This window comes from Rattus norvegicus, chromosome X (assembly GCF_021556685.1).
Source record: "Rattus norvegicus strain SHRSP/BbbUtx chromosome X, alternate assembly SHRSP_T2T, whole genome shotgun sequence".
Lineage (NCBI taxonomy): Eukaryota > Metazoa > Chordata > Mammalia > Rodentia > Muridae > Rattus > Rattus norvegicus.
Genome location: NC_141554.1, coordinates 29,683,382 through 29,701,731, shown reverse-complemented (window position 1 = coordinate 29,701,731; position 18,350 = coordinate 29,683,382). Strand labels below are relative to the sequence as shown.

Genomic DNA, 18,350 nt, shown 5'->3' with positions numbered 1-18,350 from the left:
ACATCCTTCCATTTGACTAATTCTTTTGTCCTCTTGGGCTCTGAGCAATGTCGCTCAGCCGCTGTTTGTCCAGCTTCATCAAGATTTAAAAAATTTAAGGTAAAAAGGGCCAGAGCAGTGGCCACTCGGGGTGTTGGGAGGAGTTCTATCATAATTCCCCCTCTTTGTTTTATTAAATATGATTTGAGCGTCCGATGAGCACGCTCTATGATTCCCTGTCCTTGAGGGTTGTAGGGCAGGCCCATCAGGTGGGTAACCTGCATCTGAGCACAAAACTGACGGAATTTTTGAGATGTGTAGGCGGGGCCATTGTCAGTTTTTACACATTTTGGCTTTCCCCAAGCACTCCATGCTTAAAGGCAGTGCTGAATGTAATGTGTTGTTTTTTCTCCTGTAAGTGGGGTGGCATGTAGAATGCCAGAACATGTGTCTATAGATACATGCACATACTGTAGAATTATGAGTAACATCCATTTGCCAGATTTGCAATGGCTGTATTCCTCTCGGGTTGACCCCAATGTGAGGAACTGGGAGGAACTGGCAGCACTGTTGGCACTGGGTGACTATATCACGTGCCTCTTTTCTAGTTATAGAGAAGCAGCGGCGCAAAGTTTCTGAGGTGACATGGAAATTGCCATGAAAGGCTTTAGCGGCCTCTAAAGGAGAGGCCAGGGCCACAGCTATCATTTTTGTGGCTTTGTCAGCCAAGGCCCATGCTGGGAAGGGCTGCCTTAGCAATCATCTGCCAATCAGCTAGTGTCAATGCTGTCATGGCCAACCTGTCGAGTTGTGTTAGAGTAAAGTTGGCCGTGACTCCATACTTTCTAACTGATTCCACTAATTCCTTAATCTGATTATATTCAACAGGGGCATGGACCCGTCCTCCCTCCGAAGTCTCAAAGATAGGAAATGTCATACTCAGCTTTCTTCTCACCCTCTCGGGGACTAGTGAGAAGGCGCGTGAGCGTGTCTCATATGGAGGGGGCACCGTTGGTGGCGGCCGCGCTAGAAGGCTTCTATTACTTCCCCTACATTCATCGGGGTAATATCTTTCCTCCTCATATTTAGCTGCTTCCTCATCTAGCTCAGCCTCCTCCTCTGAGTCTAAGGTTTTATTTTTAGAGCTTTCAGAACTGTCGAGGTTCAGCGCTTCTAGCTCTTTCACAGGGTATAGGCTGGCTCTCCCTCCTGGTTTATGTGTAGAGAAGGAAGTGCTGGAATCTGAAAATTTCAACGCTCCCTTGTCTGCGGACTTACCGGGAGGGCACTTTTTCTTTCTTAGGACGTCTTTTTTCTTGCGCGCGCCCAACCTCTCACTACGTTCAGTTTCTGACAGACTTTCCCGGACTACCTCAAGAGTGGCCTGTCCTTCTACTACTGCTGCCTTACACGTTTCATCCTTTAAACAATTCTTAACCAGCTTCCATATAGCTTTGGTCCCTAGGCGCAGATCCTCTTCCGCCAATTTTCTGTCAAGGACTTTTCCAAGTTTGTTCCATGAGGCAATTGTAAACGAGCCTGAACAGGCAAACCAAGGCGCCACCCTCTCCACCTCCCTCACAAAGTTTTTAAGTGTTCCTCCTCCAATTTTGATGTTCCTCTGCTTTAACACTGTTTCCAAGGCCGTGACCACAGACTGTGAGGATCCCATGATGGGCCAGGAACGCCGGCAGCTTATCTACGTCTGTCTGACAAGGCGTGAGGTGAAAGGGTAGAGACGGACACTTGCTGCTCTCTTATGTACGGGAGTCTTACACGCGCCTCCCTGGACGGTGCCGCTTATCTACGTCGGCCTTATCGCGTCCTTGTTCCTCAACAGTCAAAATCGAAGGTAAAAGGGAGCTGCGCGAAGCTCACTTATATACGAGAGACTGAGACGTGCCTTCAGCTGCTGTGATCATCCTTTTAACAGCGAAAACGGTGAAAACAGAACATAAAGAGTAGGGTGGCTCCCAGGACAAATACTATAGCCTCAACAAATCCTTCCCAAGGCGGTGACAACCCCAGACCAAAGTCCAAGAGAGGGCTGCCTCTCCGAACGTATCTACCTGCAGTTCTGAATCCTCCTTCTCACCAAGGGATCTCCGAAGGTGCTGACGATGGCGAGGTCTTTCCCGGGTTTTCGGCACCAGATGTCCCGCGCTACGTCTCGCCAGCAGGAACAACGCAGCACACACAGGATCCTACTGCAGAAAAGCTTTAATGCGTCTTGAGAGGGAGAGCATAAGCTTACAATGCGGAGACGGAGAGTGAGGAATAACCGTCCCTTATATAGGAAACTATCCTCGCCTAGGACGTGTCACTCTCTGACTGGTCGCTGCCAATTATGCCAGATGACGTACCAAAACATACGTGTCCCTTTGAGTAGGGAAGTTACCAGGTGCCTGCGTATTGCCCTTTTTACTAGGTGCGTTCTGCCGGATGCCGGTGCCATCTTGTAATGGAGTATGTGAGGACAGCTCCTCACATATGTGAGGACAGCTCCTTGGACAGCTCCTCACATCTGTGAGGACAGCTCCTCGGACAGCTCCTCACAGCTTACCTCCAGAGAACTTTATTCATCGTCTCTGCTTACCTCCAGAGAAACTTATCTTCCATTATCCGGGAATTTAACGACGTCGCCGTCCTGAAACTGAAGACTTCTGGATCCACGAGAATATTCTCGGGTCCCCGTATGGGCCACCAGTTGTCGCGCCCACCTCGTCCGGCAAGGAAGACGCAACACCGTTGGATCCTCGTTAACAGCTTTTATTGTAGGACCACCTTCATTTTGCTGATACGGGGACCTCAAGCAGCAAGAGTGCTTGCCTTATATAGACAGCAGGCTGAGGCTATGCTAATTGTCCTTCAGGGATTGGCGGAGCACGAATCACCTCATTAGCATGGTACTGCTCCCTCATTAGCATATTACCGGCCAACTGATGCCAGATGCAAAGCCTGCGCATACGCAATACCGTTGTTCACCACAGGAGGGCGCCCTACACTTATTAATACAATGATACGCTGAGTTTTGGGAAAAGACATTAAATATCAGGATTTGTGCCGCGTAAATATACCCACAGCACAACACACTCAGAGAAGCTGACCCTGCTGAAAAATGTGAACAGCATACTAAGGAACACAGTCATGACTGTGTTAAAGGTTCTACAAAGTAGGCTTATGCATTGCAACTTCCTGGATGTTGATCCTTTTTATGAAGCAGTGTAAATGTTTAGCCACCTGAGAAGGCAGTCATTAGCCATATCTGCATCTACTCTTATGAACTTTTGATGACTAAATGGAAAATGTATAGAAAATGTCAGTTTTAAACATCAGTGTCCTACAACCATGGAAGGAAGGATATCATAAGATAATACATCTAAACGGATGTGCCACAGCCATATCTTCTGAAAACTTTGAGAGTTGTGAAGCCAGTAATACTGTTTGACTCATTTTGAGCAAAGCTGATGTGAATATTCAAATCACTGTTGTTCAATCTCTCATTTTTGGGTTTTGGTGCCTCATTGTTGCATTCTTGAGGACATTCTGTATTATCATTCATTTTGTGTGTTTTACTGAGAGTATTATGTTGGCATATTTCTAGAAAAAAGCTAAAATTAACTTTATCTGACACTATTTGTGAAGTCTTCCATATGTATTCCCTTGAGATCATTATGATTAGATGCAGATACTATTCCAGGTATCTTCTTGGGATATCTGACTCAGAGCAAACACAAACAGTGCAATTGGTATAGGATTAACAGAGATAATTTACAATCTCCGAAAGGCCATAGCATGAATTTACAGATTCAAGGCCTCACTTGACAACACATTTGGAGATCCCTAAAAGCATAATTTGAAATTACAGGGTCATACAGTACAGACTCCCTAGAAAAATAGAAGCCAGTGCATAAGGGATATTGACAAAAATAAATATTTCCTATTTATAGTGCAGATTAAGGAACATATAATGAAAGAAATTAGATGTCACTATTTACTATTCATAAAAATACTATTTCAGATACTTTGTGTTTTTCTTGGGGCTTTAAAACTGGAAATACCACTGGCCTAAAATGAAGCTGTCATATAACACATTTGTTTCCTTTGGAAAAGGTAGTCTTTGGTGTCTTTAAATTGGAGAAATCATAATGATAATAAAAATAAAAAGGTGTTCTGATTGTACTTTCCAGCTGTGGCTCATTTGATAACCCTGGACATATAATGAAAAATCAAACACATAATCTCAAATACTTGAATGTTCATCATTCTGTCTTTGGTCTCTGAAACCTGTATAAATAAACAATCTGGTTGCCAGTCAGTCATAGCTGCAAATCAGACTAATTGCGAGTCTATCAGAGACATGTGATTCCCTGGACCATAAGGTCCTGACACTTTCCCTTGCCTTGCTGGCTCTTTGTTTCCTCTGCTGAATCAGAATATCAGTTCCCTCCACCAACTCTCTAGTTTCAAGAGAGTGATTCATTACTTCTTTGGGAGCACTTGTTCTCTCTTTGGTATTGAGTGGAACACTGGCATAATTTGGAACACAGCAGAATTTAGTCTAATACTCTAACCCTCCAAGGTTTTCCATATACATGAATCGTGCACAAATCCTACCAAGTGCTCCCAACAGGGAACACTTTACTGCACCACAACAGAGATGTCTTTCAACAGAGGACTGGATACAGAAAATGTGGTACATCTCCACAATGCTTTACTACTCAGCTATTAAAAACAAACCTTCATGAAACTCTTAGGTAAATGGATGGAACCAGAAAATATCATCCTATGTGAAGTACCACAATAACAAAACACAAGCAACAATAACAACAAAGAAAACCCACCCATCCTACGCACATACTGATAAGTGGATATTAGCCCCAAAACTCAAATTACCCAATATACAATCCTCAGACCACATGAAACACAAGAAAAACGACCACCAAAGTGTGGATGCTTCAGTCCATCTTATAAGGGGGTAGAACAATATTCATAGGAGGAGATATGGAGATAGAGTTTGTAGCAGAGACTGAAGCAATGGCCATGCAGAGCCTGCCCCACCATGGGATCCAGCCCATATCCGTACAGCCACCGAACACAAATGATATTGTATTGCTACTGATACCAGAAGTGCATTATGATAGGAGCTTGATATAGCTGTTCCTGAGAGGCTCTGCCAGACTATAACAATTACAGAGGAGAATGCTAGCAGCCAACCATTGAACTGAGAACAGGGTTCACATTGGAAGAGATAGAGAAAGGAACGAAAGAGCTGAAGGTTGTTGCAACATCAAACAAACAAAAATACCAACCAACCAGAGTACCCATGGACTAAAGCACCACCACCAAAAGTTCACACATGGACAGGTCCATGGCTCCAGCAGCATATCTAGCAGAGATTGTCCTTGTTGAGCACTGGTATGATGAGAAGCCCATGGTCATGCTGGATTCCCCAGTGTAGTGGAATTTCATGGCGGGGAAGAGGGAAAGGATGGATACTTGAGGGTCACATACTTAGAAGCATGATGGGATAAGGGGGTCAATGTATGGGAAAACCTGAAAGGAGCTGACATTTGAAGGATAAATTAATAATTATTCAGTTTAAAGCCAATAAGTTTAAAAAAAGAAAGCGCTACAAAGAATGTCATGAATTATCTGAAAGGCTGATTATTTATGCTTTCTTTCTTTCATAAAGTTATTTTACCAGTATTAAGTTGATAGATTTCTTAAGAGATTTTTTATATTACAATGCCCACAGTGTCTTATGGTAATTTGAGTGACAAATGATCTATGCTCCATGCAAAGAAGAAAAATTAATCAGTGAAGAATAAATTAAAGTGTGTGCTTTTTATTTAAAATAAATTTTGAAATGCTTGCATTATTGGATTTTTCTTTTATATACTTTTTCATAATTATTATCCTTGATCAGACCTCTAATGTTCAAATGTTCTTTGATTGTTTATAATGTTCTTATACTTTTTCTAATTTTCTAAGTATATAATAAATGTTAATTTCTAGGATAACAGTAATCTTCATATACTAAGGTAATCAAAGTTATAACATATTTATCATCCTTATGTACATTCTGATAAAAAAATAGAAAAATTCATATGGAAGCAAGAACATAACAGAGACTAAAAGATATCCTAAGCATAAATAGCATCCCCAGATAATTTACTATACCAGATTTCATGTTCTAGCACACATCTCTGTTGTTAAAACCAAATGGTACCAACACAAACATAGACACACAGGTGAGTGTAGTAGAATAAGGAACTCAGATTAATTCTAAAGAACTCCAGAGGCTACCCCACGGAGAGCTCGTAGGTAGCACCCCACAAGCAAACTTGAACCTCGGGACCACAGGTAAGACAGACCTTCCTGCTCCAAGCGACCTGCCTGGTGAACTCAGGACACACGGAGGCAAAATTCCTCTAGGACCGGGCACTTCCGGTTTTTAGCGGGAGTCCCCAATCCATGGGTCCCTGACCGCAGCAGCTCACTGTTCCCTAACCCTGTGGGAGAGAGACCTCACCACCTGGACAGGTGGGCACTCCTGAGACTCCAGAGCAGAAGAGACCACCAAAACTGCCCACCTCTGCCCACATCCCTGGCCCAAGAGGAAACTATATATGGCCTCTGGGTTCCCTTGGATAAGGGCACAGCAGCAGCGGGTCCCCTGCTTCTGAGACACCGCTGGAACTTGAAGGGACCGACCAGATAAACAGTTCTCTGGACGCAAATCCCGTGGGAGGGAAAGCTAAACCTTCAGAGAGGCAGACTTGCCTGGGAAAACAGAAGAGACTGCACTCTGCCCACATTACTGATTCCAGAGGAAAACACCAAACGCCATCTGGAACCCTGGTGCACAGAAGCTCCCAGAAAGGGCGGCGCAGAACTTCCTGGTTGCTATCCCAGCGAAACAGCTCGTAGGCAAAACCCCACGAGCAAACTTGAGCATTGGGACCACAGGTAAGACCAACATTTCTGCTGCAAGTAACCTGCCTGGTGAACTCCAGACACAGGCCCACAGGAACAGCTGAAGACCTGTAGATAGGAAAAACTACATGCCTGAAAGCAGAACACTCTGTCCCCATAACTGGCTGAAAGAAAACAGGAAAACAGGTCTATAGCACTCCTGACAAACAGGCTTATAGGACAGTCTAGCCACTGTCAGAAATAGCAGACAAAGTAACACTAGAGATAATCTGATGGCGAGAGGCAAGCGCAGGAACCCAAGCAACAGAAAACAAGACTACATGGCACCATCGGAGCCCAATTCTCCCATCAAAACAAACATGGGATAACCAAACACACCAGAAAAGCAAGATCTAGTTTCAAAATCATATTTGATCATGATGCTGGAGGACTTGAAGAAAGACGTGAAGAACTCCCTTAGAGAAATACAGGAAAACATTAAAAACAAGTAGAAGCCTACAGAGAGGAATCGCAAAAATCCCTGAAAAAATTCCAGGAAAACACAATCAAACAGTTGAAGGAATTGAAAATAGAAATAGAAGCAATCAAGAAAGAACACATGGAAACAACCCTGGATATAGAAAACAAAAGAAGAGACAAGGAGCCGAGGATACAAGCTTCACCAACAGAATACAAGAGATAGAAGAGAGAATCTGAGGAGCAGGATATTCCATAGAAATCATCGACTAAACTGTCAAAGATAATGTAAAGCAGAAAAAGCTACTGGTCCAAATCATACAGAAAATCCAGTACTCAATGAGGAGATCAAACATAAGGATAATAGGTATAGAAGAGAGTGAAGACTCCCAGCCCAAAGGACCAGTAAATATCTTCAACAAAATCAAAGAAGAAAACTTCCCTAACCTAAAGAAAGAGATACCCATAAGCATACAAGAAGCCTACAGGACTCCAAATAGATTGGACAAGAAAAGAAACTCCTCCCATCACATAATAGTCAAAACAACAAATGCAGAAAATAAAGTAAGAATATTAAAAGCAGTAAGGGAAAAAGGTCAAGTAACATATAAAGGGAGACCTATCAGAATCACACCAGACTTCTCGCCAGAAACTATGAAGGCCAGAAGATCCTGGACTGATGTCATACAGACCCTAAGAGAACACAAATGCCAGCCCAGGTTACTGTATCCAGCAAAACTCTCAATTAACATAGATGGGAAAACCAAGATATTCCATGACAAAACCAAATTTACACAATATCTTTCTACAAATCCAGCACTACAAAGGATAATAAATGGTAAAGCCCAACATAAGGAGGCAAGCTATACCCTAGAAGAAGCAAGAAACTAATCGTCTTGGCAACAAAACAAAGAGAATGAAAGCACACAAACATAACCTCACATCCAAATATGAATATAACGGGAAGCAATAATCACTATTCCTTAATATCTCTCAATATCAATGGCCTCAACTCCCCAATAAAAAGACATAGATTAACAAACTGGATACGCAACGAGGACCCTGCATTCTGCTGCCTACAGGAAACACACCTCGGAGACAAAGACAGACACTACCTCAGAGTGAAAGGCTGGAAAACAAATTTCCAAGCAAATGGTCAGAAGAAGCAAGCTGGAGTAGCCATTCTAATATCAAATAAAATCAATTTCCAACTAAAAGTCATCAAAAAAGATAAGGAAGGACACTTCATATTCATCAAAGGAAAAATCCACCAAGATGAACTCTCAATCCTAAATAACTATGCCCCAAATACAAGGGCACCTACATACGTAAAAGAAACCTTACTAAAGCTCAAAACACACATTGCACCTCACACAATAATAGTGGGAGATTTCAACACCCCACTCTCATCAATGGACAGATCATGGAAACAGAAATTAAACAGTGATGTCGACAGACTAAGAGAAGTCATGAGCCAAATGGACTTAACAGATATTTATAGAACATTCTATCCTAAAGGAAAAGGATATACCTTCTTCTCAGCTCCTCATGGTACTTTCTCCAAAGTTAACCATATAATTGGTCAAAAAACGGGACTCAACAGGTACAGAAAGATAGAAATAATCCCATGCGTGATATCGGACCACCACGGCCTAAAACTGGTCTTCAATAACAATAAGGGAAGAATGCCCATATATACGTGGAAATTGAACAATGCTCTACTCAATGATAACCTGGTCAAGGAAGAAATAAAAAAAGAAATTAAAAACTTTTTAGAATTTAATGAAAATGAAGATACAACATACCCAAACTTATGGGACACAATGAAAGCTGTGCTAAGAGGAAAACTCATAGCGCTGAGTGCCTGCAGAAAGAAACAGGAAAGAGCATATGTCAGCAGCTTGACAGCACACCTAAAAGCTCTAGAACAAAAAGAAGCAAATACACCCAGGAGGAGTAGAAGGCAGGAAATAATCAAACTCAGAGCTGAAATCAACCAAGTAGAAACAAAAAGGACCATAGAAAGAATCAACAGAACAAAAAGTTGGTTCTTTGAGAAAATCAACAAGATAGATAAACCCTTAGCCAGACTAACGAGAGGACCCAGAGAGTGCGTCCAAATTAACAAAATCAGAAATGAAAAGGGAGACATAAAACTACAGATTCAGAGGAAATTCAAAAAATCATCAGATCTTACTATAAAAACCTATATTCAACAAAACTTGAAAATCTTCAGGAAATGGACAATTTCCTAGACAGATACCAGGTATCGAAGTTAAATCAGGAACAGATAAACCAGTTAAACAACCCCATAACTCCTAAGGAAATAGAAGCAGTCATTAAAGGTCTCCCAACCAAAAAGAGCCCAGGTCCAGACGGGTTTAGTGCAGAATTCTATCAAATCTTCATAGAAGACCTCATACCAATATTATCCAAACTATTCCACAAAATTGAAAAAGATGGAGCACTACCGATTTCCTTCTACGAAGCCACAATTACTCTTATACCTAAACCACACAAAGACACAACAAAGAAAGAGAACTTCAGACCAATTTCCCTTATGAATATCGACACAAAAATACTCAATAAAATTCTGGCAAACCGAATCCAAGAGCACATCAAAACAATCATCCACCATGATCAAGTAGGCTTCATCCCAGGCATGCAGGGATGGTTTAATATACGGAAAACCATCAACGTGATCCATTATATAAACAAACTGAAAGAACAGAACCACATGATCATTTCATTAGATGCTGAGAAAGCATTTGACAAAATTCAACACCCCTTCATGATAAAAGTCCTGGAAAGAATAGGAATTCAAGGCCCATACCTAAACATAGTAAAAGCCATATACAGCAAACCAGTTGCTAACATTAAACTAAATGGAGAGAAACTTGAAACAATCCCACTAAAATCAGGGACTAGACAAGGCTGCCCACTCTCTCCCTACTTATTCCATATAGTTCTTGAAGTTCTAGCCAGAGCAATCAGACAACAAAAGAAGGTCGAGGGGATACAGATCCGAAAAGAAGAAGTCAAAATATCACTATTAGCAGATGACATGATAGTATATTTAAGTGATCCCAAAAGTTCCACCAGAGAACTACTAAAGCTGATAAACAACTTCAGCAAAGTGGCTGAGTATAAAATTAACTCAAATAAATCAGTAGCCTTCCTCTACACAAAAGAGAAACAAGCCGAGAAAGAAATTAGGGAAACGACACCCTTCATAATAGACCCTAATAATATAAAGTACCTCGGTGTGACTTTAACCAAGCAAGTAAAAGATCTATACAATAAGAACTTCAAGACACTGAAGAAAGAAATTGAAGAAGACCTCAGAAGATGGAAAGATATCCCATGCTCATGGATTGGCAGGATTAATATAGTAAAAATGGCCATTTTACCAAAAGCGATCTACAGATTCAATGCAATCCCCATCAAAATACTGATCCCATTCTTAAAAGAGTTAGACAGAACAATTTGCAAATTCATCTGGAATAACAAAAAACCCAGGATAGCTAAAACTATCCTCAACAATAAAAGGACTTCAGGGGGAATCACTATCCCTGAACTCAAGCAGTATTACAGAACAATAGTGATAAAAACTGCATGGTATTGGTACAGAGACAGACAGATAGACCAATGGAATAGAATTAAGACCCAGAAATGAACCCACACACCTATGGTCATTGGTTTTTGACAAAGGAGCCAAAACCATCCAATGGAAAAAAGATAGCATTTTCAGCAAATGGTGCTGGTTCAACTGGAGGTCAACATGTAGAAAAATGAAGATTGATCCATGCTTATCACCCTGTACAAAGCATAAGTCCAAGTGGATCAAGGACCTCCAAATCAAACCAGACACACTCAAGCTAATAGAAGAAAAACTAGGGAAGCATCTGGAACACATGGGCACTGGAAAAAATTTCCTGAACAAAACACCAATGGCTTATGCTCTAAGATCAAGAATCGACAAATTGGGTCTCATAAAACTGCAAAGCTTCTGTAAGGCAAAGGACACTCTGGTTAGGGCAAAACGGCAACCAACAGATTGGGAAAAGATCTTTACCAATCCTACAACAGATAGAGAGAGGCCTTATATCCAAAATATACAAAGAACTCAAGAAGTTAGACCGCAGGGAGACAAATAACCCTATCAAAAAATGGGGTTCAGAGCTAAACAAAGAATTCACAGCTGAGGAATGCCGAATGGCTGAGAAACACCTAAAGAAATGTTCAACATCTTTAGTCATAAGGGAAATGCAAATCAAAACAACCCTGAGATTTCACCTCACACCAGCGAGAATGGCTAAGATCAAAAACTCAGGTGACAGCAGATGCTGGCGAGGATGTGGAGAAAGAGGAATACTCCTCCCTTGTTGGTGGGATTGCAGACTGGTAAAACCATTCTGGAAATCAGTCTGGAGGTTCCTCAGAAAATTGGACATTGAACTGCCTGAGGATCCCGCTATACCTCTCTTGGGCATATACCCAAAAGACGCCCCAACATATAAAAAAGAAACGTGCTCCACTATGTTCATCGCAGCCTTATTTATAATAGCCAGAAGCTGGAAAGAACCCAGATGCCCTTCAACAGAGGAATGGGTACAGAAAATGTGGTACATCTACACAATGGAATATTACTCAGCGATCAAAAACAACGGCTTTATGAAATTCGTAGGCAAATGGTTGGAAATGGAAAATATCATCATGAGTGAGCTAACCCAATCACAGAAAGACATACATGGTATGCACTCATTGATAAGTGGCTATTAGCCCAAATGCTTGAATTATCCTAGATGCCTAGAAGAAATGAAACTCAAGACAGATGATCAAAATGTGAATGCTTCACTCCTTCTCTAAAAGGGGAACAAGAATACCCTTCTCAGGGAAGAGAGAGGCAAAGATTAAAACAGAGACTGAAGGAACACCCATTCAAAGCCTGCCCCACATGTGGCCCATACATATACAGCCACCCAATTAGACAAGATGGATGAAGCAAAGAAGTGCAGGCCGACAGGAGCTGGATGTAGATCTCTCCTGAGAGACATAGCCAGAATACAGCAAATACAGAGGCGAATGCCAGCAGTAAACCACTGAACTGAGAATAGGACCCCCGTTGAAGGAATCAGAGAAAGAACTGGAAGAGCTTGAAGGGGCTCGAGACCCCATATGTACAACAATGCCAAGCAACCAGAGCTTCCAGGGACTAAGCCACTACCTAAAGACTATACATGGACTGACCCTGAACTCTGACCTCATAGGTAGCAATGAATATCCTAGTAAGAGCACCAGTGGAAGGGGAATCCCTGGGTCCTGCTAAGACTGGACCCCCAGTGAACTAGACTGTTGGGGGGAGGGCGGCAATGGGGGGAGGGTTGGGAGTGGAACACCCATAAGGAAGGGGAGGGGGGAGGTGGATGTTTGCCCGGAAACCAAAGAATTATTATTAAGTATTAAATAAATTTAAAAAAGAGGTAAAAAAATAAATAAATAAAAAAGAGAAGGAAATGAAAAAAATAAAATAAAATAAAGTAAATGTAAGATAATTAAACCTGGTTAGGAAAAAAAAAAAAAAACTCCAGACATCTGACTTTTGGTGAATAGGCCAAAGAAGATCTATATAAGTTATTTTATATTAAAAATATAAAAGGTTATTTTTTAGTCAAAGTTGATAATGGCTCAGCAATAATCCTCTAGATACACTATATGTTGCAGCACAATGAAGTTAATTTTCATGAAGTGCAATACTGTATAAAAATTAGATACAGAACGCATGTATTCATTGTTCCTCATCCTTTACATACATACTGTAGTTTTGATTATATAATGAATCATCTCTACACCTCACATATGGTAGGAAATAAGCATTCTAACATGAAGTTTTACACCAAACTAGTTTCAATGAGAAATTTATGTTTGCGTTCATGTTGATTTTATTTATGAAATATTAAACATATTGTTCTATAGGAATGCATGCCCATTAGGATAATATCTACAGAATTATGACAGTATCTGCTTATTCAGCCTTGATATACTTAATATTCCCATTGTTCTATCATTTATGTTCATAATTTCTGGTATTAAATGAGTCAGATATGCCATGGTTTGACATTAATGGGCATACCGTGTGCATTGTTATTCTTGTGTCTCTTTCTTCTCAAGAATTATTCTGATATTAAAGTGCTCCTGTATGTATCATGTCATAATCATCTTCAATAAGTTGATCATTTCTCTGTTTGTAAAACGCAATGGGGTTTTTTGTAATTTTTTCTCTTTTTCAAAGAGATCTGCAAGAAGCATCACCTTAAATGATATTTCAAACTCTTATTTTAACATTAACTCTAAGTATTAAAATACATAGTCAAGAACCAGCAACATATCAATATTTGAAGGACACTGTGAAATTATTGTCCAAACATATTAAAATGGAGATGTCTGCCACAATAACAGATCTCAAGCTCTCTTATTTATACCTAACAAGTGTGTAGAATTCTGACACATGTATAGCTCATTGAAATACAACATGGAGATAACAGGGGCAAGGGATGTGTACTTCATAACTTTATACTATGACTCATTCAGTTTTTCACATTTGTGTTCCTGCTTGATTCTATAATTGTTCTGTCTCATCTTCAGATTTGCAGGGGTGAAGGAGTGGATATTCAGAGTTATTGGCTTCCTTTGAAGTGTATTATCTTCAGGGTTTGGAATAATTCTTGCAAGCAGCAAATACTGGCACCTCTGGGAATTCAACAATAAGGTTGTCCAGCTTGTTTACATTGGACTCTGGGAAGCTTATTACCACTGGGAATTTAAATTCTCTGGTACTGAGACCATAATTCTGGTACACAGCCCTGTCAACTTGACCTGGACAACTTCACCTGAATTTGTATGTGCACAGAATCTGATATTAATGGCAATGCTGATAAAACCTGCCATTGTGATTTTTAGCTCAGCAGACATTAGGGTCAGCATAATCAAAGCCTCAGTTCCTGAGATTCAGATAATGTGCTACAAGTGCTCTGTCTTAATTCTGATCATCAGTAGCCTTTGTACTGTTATTTCTGTGACCTGGAATCATGTAGTAGATCTCTATGGCAGAACCACCCTTGACTTTCCACCAAACGTTCCAGTTAAGAAAGAAGCCCTGATAAAGAAACACAGCACTTAAGTGTTCCTAATAATACTTCTGACAACTACCTTGTCACTCACTGGAGTGATTATATTCCTCTTTGAGATCAGGTCATTGAAAGTTCAGAGTAATCTGAATGCCCAGCATGGTTCTAAACAGGCTGATGACATGTCCATAAATGAGAGTGCTGTTGTTTGAAAAAAAGTGCTAGGAGACTCCCTGACAAAATTTCCTACACCTGCACAGTGCTATTGTAATCATGCAAATATTCAGAATAAAATATCACATTGCTTTTCAGGGTAGGTCTGAAGCTTTTATCTTCTTCTTCATGGTGATGGTGCTGCCTTCCTTAAAGGTATTCACATCCTAAACTCTGCATTCCAAGATGATGTGTTCAGGCATAAATCATAGAACCAAACCTAGGTTAGAGGTTTGTTTTTAAATAAAAACACCACACAGGAATTTAAGCATTCATCAGATTGGGGGCAATTATCACTTAGTATGTCTTGTATGCAGAGCAGTACTACCAGTCTGTTAGTACTGCTGACATTTCTGCTTTCTTTAATAAAGGAAGACAAACACTTGGCTGAGTATTTTTACTTCTCGCAATCCTCCCACCATATGGCACTCTCTGAAATGCCCAATCATTTCCATATGTTGTGATGAAGTAAAATGTTCCCTGTGGGGAAACCGGGTAGGATTTGGGCACAATTCATGTGTATGGAAGCCCTTTTAAAGTTAGATTATTAGACTAAATTCTGCTATGTTCCAAATAATGCCCGGGATCCACTCAGTATCAAAGAGTGAACAAGTGCTCCCACAGAAGTAATGAATCCCTCCCTTGAATCTAGAGAGATGGTGGAGGGAACTGATGTTCTAATTCAGCAATGGAAAGAAAGCCAGCAAAACAAGAGAAATTGTCAGGACCTTATGGTCAAGGAATTTCAAGTCTCTGATTGACTAGCAATTACTCTGTTTCTGCAGCTCTAACTGACTGGCAACCAGATTGATTATTTATACAGGTTTCCAAGAACAAAGACAGACTAATGAGTATTCAACAAGTAGAGATCATGTGTTTGATTTTTCATTATATGTCCAGGGTTATGAATTAAGCCACAATTGGAAAGTAGAATCAGAACACATTTTATTTTTATTATCATTCTGATGTTTCCAATTTAAAGACACTAAAGGTTTTCTTTTCCACAACAAATATTTTATATGACAGCGTCATTTTAGACCAGTGGTATTTCTAGTTTTAAAGCACCATGAAAAACAGAAATTATCTGAAAGAGTATTTTTATGAATAGCAAATAGTAGCATCTAATTTCTTTTATTATATAATTCCTCATCTATATTATAAATAGGAAATTTTTATTTTGTCAATACCTCTTATTAATTTGGCTCTATTGCTCTAGTCACTATACACTATATGACCCTCTATCTTTAAATTATGCTTTCAGAGAGTTCCAAGTGTGTTGTAAAGGGAAGCCTTGAATCGGTAAATTAATGTCCTGTTCTATCAGGGGTTGTCATCTATCTCTGTTAATCCTATACCAATTGCACTGTTTGTGTTTGTTCTGGGTCATATATACCAATAAGATTCCTGGAGTCATATCTGCATCCAATCATAATAATCCCAAGGACATAAATAAGGAAGACTTGAAAAAAAAAGGGTCAGATAATGTTAATTTAGTTTTTTCCTAGAAATACGCCAACATAATTCTCTCAGGAAAAGACATAAAGTGAATGCTAATGCAGAATGTCCTCAAGAATGCAACAAGCAGACAAAAAATCCAAAAGTGAGAGACCGAAAAACAGTGATTGCAAAATTCACATCAGCTTTCTTCAAAATAGATCAAACAGTTTTACTGGCTTCACGCCTCTCAAAGTTTTCAGGAGATATGGCTGTGACACATCAGGTTAGATGTACTATCTTTTGATATCCTTCTCTCCTGGGTTTGAGGACATTGATGATTTAAAGTGACATATTTCTCTACATTTTCCATTTAGTCATCACAAGTGTGTTAGGGTAGCTGCAGATGTGACCAATGACTGCCTGCTCAGGTGGCTAAAGATTTACACTGCTTTTAAAAAGGATCAACAATCAGAAGGGAGTAATACATAAGCGTAATTTATAGAACCCTTAACACAGTCATGGCTGTCTTCCTTACTAATATGTTCACATTCTTTGGCAGGGTCAGTTTCTGTGAATGTGTTTTGCTGTGTGTATATTTACTCTGCATGAATCCTGATATTTAATGTCCTTGCCCCAAACCCACTGTATTCATTGTATTAATAAGAAAAGTCTTGACACATACAACAAAAAATAAGAAAGGTTTTAGTCATGGAATTTCTGTGCTGGTATAGAAGTCAGTCAGAGTAAACATTTTTCTGTTACTGGTAAATGTTGAGAGTTTTTTGTCGAAAGGTATTGTCTAATTCATTTTGGGCATGTTTAAAGTATGAGAATCACATAAAACCCTGAAGAAAGGCAAAACATAAAGGGATAGTGGAAGAGAGAACAAAACCAGAGGTGACAGCTACAGGTCCAAGCGAGGGAGAATAAATGTGGCTGACTCCTGCCTTGGTTTGAAAGTAATAGATATGTGATTGTCACTGACAGACAGAAAATACTAGTGTTCTGAGCATGTGAATAAGCAACAATTCCCAAAACTGAAAGACACAAAGGATGTAAAGCTGTGTATTAGAAATTTTGAGTTGTATATTTACACTGAAAGAGAAAATTACGAGCTTGAGAAAACATTATAATAAAAAAATGCAGATTTCTTTTCTGAGCAGATACACACAGTTCCCATCAATGGGATGAAAGGGACACCAGAATTCTCCTTGGATATATGGGTCATAATTTATGTAGTCTCCCTTGGGTGCACCGTATTTCATCCCCCCTTCTTCCCTTAAAGTTTAGTCCATCCAGCTACCTTATATTGAATAGTATGCTTTTCCTCTTCCTAAATTCTTTTAATATTTTATAACAGTTGCAAATTCATGGGCAGTGGACATTCACAGAACATTCTTCTATAAATGAGCCACAAGTAATTTTCTAGGCCATCCCATCGATAGTTTTACAAGGTATAGTAACCTGTGTTAGTAGTTGTGTTCTCTTACAGTCTGCAAGACCTCTATATAAGCTCTAATGGCTTTTAGGGTCTCTTTTGAGACATCTGTTATAATTCTGATAGGTCTGCATTTATATGTTACTTGGCCTGTGTTTCTTACAATTTTTATTATTCTTTCTCTGTTCTGGGCATTTAGTGTTTTGATTATTATATGAGTAGAGAATTCTTTTCTATTTAAATCTATTTGGTGTTCTATAGGCTTTGTGTGTGTATGTTTATGGCCAACTCTTTATTTAGATTGTGGATGATTTCTTCTATGTTTTGTTGAAGATATTTTCAGGTCCCTTGAGCTGGAAATCTGTGCTCTCTTCTATTCATATTACTCTTAGGTTTTGTCTTTTCATTCTGTTCTGGATTTTCTGAATTTTTCGATTAGGAGGTATTTTTTGTTTGTTTCCTTGTTTTTCTGTTTTGAATTTCCTTTTAGCATTGTGTTAACATCATCCAAGGTATTTTCTATGCCTCTGGTTGGCACAAAGAGCCTTCCAAGCCTATATGGAACCCATCACCCACACTGCCATTTACTCCAAGGCTGGCACAGTTCTTTTAAACATGGTTTTCTTGCCCATATTCATCCTGTAATAAGAAAAAATCTATCACAACTCTTTATATGCATATTCTCATTTGTAGTTAGTATTATTCTAATATCTGAATACATAATATGTTACAGATTTCACCTCTCCACATAGTATCCTTTT

The 18,350-nt window shown here is 39.8% G+C and overlaps 1 pseudogene; it reads left to right on the top strand.

Annotated features, from left to right (window-relative positions):
* The first annotated feature begins 1,652 nt into the window (after nt 1–1,652).
* Nucleotides 1,653–14,713, top strand: LOC100362115 (rCG64250-like; annotated as a pseudogene).
* The last annotated feature ends 3,637 nt before the right edge of the window (nt 14,714–18,350 follow it).